General features: G+C 35.8%; 1 non-coding gene across 1 annotated transcript; it reads right to left on the minus strand.

The window, feature by feature from the left end:
• Positions 1–3,223: 3,223 nt before the first annotated feature.
• On the minus strand, positions 3,224–3,295 carry Trnap-agg. The gene has a single exon. It is a non-coding gene; the product is annotated as a tRNA-Pro (tRNA).
• Positions 3,296–5,000: the final 1,705 nt, after the last annotated feature.

A 5,000-nucleotide genomic window follows, 5' to 3' on the forward strand; every position in this document is an offset into this window, starting at 1 on the left:
CCCCCTTTGGAGCATTGATTGTTGATATCCATGGACATGAGTGAGCTGATCGGAGGGCCAATGCTTAGCCTAGTGATGCTTGATTTCCTCTCCCACAAATCGACTTGAAACCCAGCATTAGAAGTTGTCTTTAGTATAAATGGAGGCAACAGCGTAAGCATACCTTCTGAAATAAACTGCGAGAGATTAGAGGTAACCATAGAAGTTGGGCGACCAGTGTCCATCCCAACTGATAAGTAGTTGTGTTTGTAAGGCTAAGAATCGGACACACAAGATTGACTCATGGGCCGATGAGGGCTAAAAGTGAAGCACAGTCGCACATGTAGTGGAATACTGTACAGTATTCTCATACCAAAGACTTATGTCTTAAGGTGTATGTATGAGAAAAGTGTGGTGTAAAAAGGAATGTGGGAGGGGGTGAAAGTTGAAATGAGGAAACAACTGGCATGGCTCAAGAAAAAGAACGGCTTCAGGGTAATGGACACACTGAATGGCCAGGCGATAGCAAAATTGCAGTGAAGGGAGACAGTAAGAAAAGGGGATGCCATATGGGATGGTTACGTGTCTGAGAATGTTTAGGGAAAAAAGAAGCACTGGAGGTCGGTGAAACGTTGAAGAAATTATACTGGCAGGAGGGAGAAAACAGCGAACGATGAAAATAAACAAGCTTAAGAATTAAGCTTTAGCTTAAATCATTTTTGATGAAACGATTATAAAGTACTCTGGAATTTATTGTAAAAGAAGTCAACAGTAGTGTTAAATCAATTCTTGACTTTGTCTCCCTTAAGTAATCTGGCAGTAGAACTTGATCGGTATGCAACTTATCAGGAATAGCAGATTAGATGAGATGTGTTCATGTTAGCGATGTAGATTGTATTGGTGGGGTTTGGAGATGCTTGAGTAATCCCATGGCTAGAGGAAGAACGAATATTGCACGTACACAATAATGCAATCACGTACGCCTGCACATACGCGCGCACTTACACAATGATGCAATCACATACGCTTACACATACGCGCGCACTTACACGCACGCACTTACACACGCACGCGCACGCACGCACACGACGCACGCACGCACGCACGCACACACGCACACACGCACGCACGCACGCACGCACGCACGCACGCACGCACGCACGCACACACACACACACACACGCACACGCACACACACTACATACACACACACGCCACGCACACACACACTACACAACACTCTTCATACACCACACACACTTCCAAACACACTCACCACACACACACACACACACACACACACACACACACACACACACACCACACACACAAACTCATCATCTATTATGGAAGTCAGTTTATTGCACATACACAACAGAATCGGAGAACTGAGCACTTTGCAGTGAGAACAAACGTTTCACATGGTTAGTCATATCAGTGGAGGGAACTTCTTCCAACTCCCGTAACTTGAACAATAAAAGGGGAAACTAAAACCCTTTCTCTCTGAGCGGAGTTTAAATAGTATGATGGTGGGGGGGGGACTTCACTTATGTGGAGTTAAAATGTATTCAAGTTTCAGCACAGTGACTGATGGCGAAATATAATTGCCGTCGTTGCAGACATGTTGCTACTCTTTTGCAGATTTGGAAACCCTAACTTGCTGCGTACAGTGTAGGCTGTACAATTATGTAGTATGCAGACTGTAAAGTCGACAGCTGACTTTATGCTCATGGCAAGTGATATAGTTATACTGGAATTCTTAACAATAAAAATACAGTAAATGCATTAAAGGTAGCAATTGAATTGACTGATTCCCCAAAACCGGCTGTATCACAAGAAGCAACGATAGTTGCTTTAAGGTTGACAGATACAGTACAAGGAATGAAAAGAAAAGAAAAGAAAGAAAGAAAAACACGAACAAGTATTGTTATCCAGCTGACTATGCTCATGCATATATATAATATATAAATAAATAAAATATATATATATATATATATATATATATAGAGAGAGAGAGAGAGAGAGAGAGAGAGAGAGACAGAGAGAGAGAGAGAGATAGAGAGAGAGAGAGAGAGTGCAAAGATATATATGTGTGTGTGTGTGTGTGCATCGCAAATAATAGGTATATTTGAAATATGACTATTAATAAGCATGACAATTATTACTAAACGAAAAAAAATGTTTTTTACTATCACCCGTTTTTTTTTTTTTTTTTTTTTTTTTAAGCCGTAGCGGAAGTCACCGGTGATTGGTTACGGGTTTTTACCAAATGTGACGTGATATGTGGTTCTTTTTCAATGAAGATATTTTGGAGGTATGTAACACTTACTAGCTGACTCTTTGTTTGTATTATAATGGTTTACTTAATGTAAATATGGAAAGTAATAAATGATAAAAGTGATCGTGAAAAGAATGATGGAAGTATCTGGTGAAAATCTTCAAATTCTATGGGTGTTCGTGGTATACTGAAGGAACATTTTGTTTCTCCATGTGGAGCTAGGAATGAATTTTCATGGTTATTGGCCTTTGTACATGTTAATGAAAAAAAATAGCTGTGATTAATTGTAGAAGCAACCTCTTTCTACAAAGAAGCTATGGCATCACGATCTCGGTGGCTTGCGGTCACAAATTACAGGGCGCTCTCGCACTAAATTTATCAGGAACCCCTTTTGCATGGTGCTCACGCCACGGCTGCTCCACTTATTTGGTGCTCACGTCACGGTTGCCTTGCGGTAACTTATGCAAAAATAGGTTCAGCTCCATTTTTGCATCGGTCCGAAAGAAACGGACTCGGTTCGCCTGAAGCTGATACTCCCGATATCAATGCTAAATTTGAGGGGACGAATCATGACTCATGATTTCCTTTGATTTGCCTTGCCATGATGTTTCAATATTGAATGTGAATATCGGACTTTCACTTCCCTTTTCACAAGCCGGTATAAGGGTTTCTTTCGCGATGGTAGACGTCTGACAACGCACTATTACTAAACATATTATACCAGAGAAATATTCAAAGAAATTCAAGTAAATAAACAGTAGGAGAGATAAGATGCTTGCGTATTGGATTACACACATACAGTGTCATTTAGTTATATCCCTGGTAAGTATATTATTAATTTAATTTCTCTTTCTCAAGTTCTTTAACTGCATTAACATTTGCATATATAAAGTTTTTTTTTCGGAAAGTATTGCATAAGTTCACGTCGACTCTCAACCACACTTTCTTCATGACACTGGTAAAGGAGGGCCTGACCGGGATTTGAACCCGGGACCTCTCGCACCCTAAGCGAGAATCATACCCCTAGACCATCAGGCCGTTGCATATGAGTGTCTAAAAGGAGAGTTACTCTTAGCTGTAGTTCTTTTATGTGCATTCTGGTTAGTGGTTGTCGTGGCCCCGTATAATTGTGAGAATATGTTAATATGTTATTTATCTTTTACTTGTTATTTAGTTTATCGACAAAATTTTGTGTTTGTGATTTTTACTTTATGTTTTAACCATATATACATTGAAAATCTAAGGATTTGTATGCAGGCAAATTTATTGTTTATATTCTGAATTGGCCCGTCATTATCATTTTTTTGTTATCACTATCAATATTATCATTTTCATTCATATTTTCATTATAACTAATACTAATATATCCACTGTTGTTGCTCTATTCTAGTTTACCTTAAATCATGTTTATTATGTATCCTTGTTACTGTGTCATGCATCATTTTGTGTGGTTATGTCAACATATTATTTTGGTATGCTGTTATCACTGAAGGTTCTAATTATTACTGACAGATTGCTTTGGTTAGCGTTATTGTCATTATTTTTATTAATGATATTAGTCTAATGTAATTTATGCTTTCAAATTGTTTGTTTCTGTATCTGCCAAATTTATTAATGTCCTTCTTCGCTAATGATAAATATGATATATAGTCTTATATGTCGGAGGACACTTGGCACCAGCCTCCCAAGTCTGTCGAGAATCGCCTAGTTCAGAATTTTTTTTTTATGTGTTGAAAATTATTATTATTAATATATATTAATTCTAGTGTTCCATTATCCTAAATCTTTATTAATTATCCCCAAATATGAAGCAATTTCAGATTTCAAACGACTAACACACAGTATTTCATAGAAATCTTATTTGCGTCGTTTTCAACAAATGTTTTACTATTTCTTGATATAAAAACTATTATGATCATATATAGTATGGTTAAAAAATAAAAAGGTATATCTTAAATGGTTAACCGAGAAGGATTTGACATTATTAACTGACAGAGGGGCTTGCCATTTGGTAGGAATTGATATATTTTCTTATAAATTTTCATTCTTCAAGTGAAAAAGATGGGCCTGATCTGGAGTCTCTTACCCCAAGCGAGATCGCACCTTACCATACGCCGTTTCCTTACGCTTTGTAAACTATATAAATTTGAAATTCTTTCATTATCAAATTCGGTTAGCGACGCCGTGTGTCCCCCGCCCACTTTCCAGCTGCCTCTGGTGAGGATGTGATCGCCAGATACTGCACGTCTTTCCTTTCTTGACAAATATAGTATGTGTATGACATACACCAACATAGTTTACATTTAATACATAAAATATAGTATATATATATGAATTAAATATATATATATATTAATTAAAATAATATATATAAATATATATATATTATAATTATAATATATATATAATGTATATATACACACACATTTTGTATATAATGTGTATCGGTTGCTCGGTGTGACCCAAGTATGTGTTATAAACATATATATATATATTATATATATAATAATATATATAATATATAATATATACTATATAGTATTATAATATATGTAATATATACAATTAGTTTAATGAAATATGTATATATTATATGTTATAATATATTATATCATATATAATATATAATATATATAATATATATATATATATATATATATATAAATATACATCACACACATAGTATACACATATGCTATATAACATAGATAATATCCTTAATACAGCTTGTATTTATATATAT

Source organism: Penaeus monodon, chromosome 4, assembly GCF_015228065.2.
Source record: "Penaeus monodon isolate SGIC_2016 chromosome 4, NSTDA_Pmon_1, whole genome shotgun sequence".
In the NCBI taxonomy this organism is placed as follows: Eukaryota; Metazoa; Arthropoda; class Malacostraca; order Decapoda; family Penaeidae; genus Penaeus; species Penaeus monodon.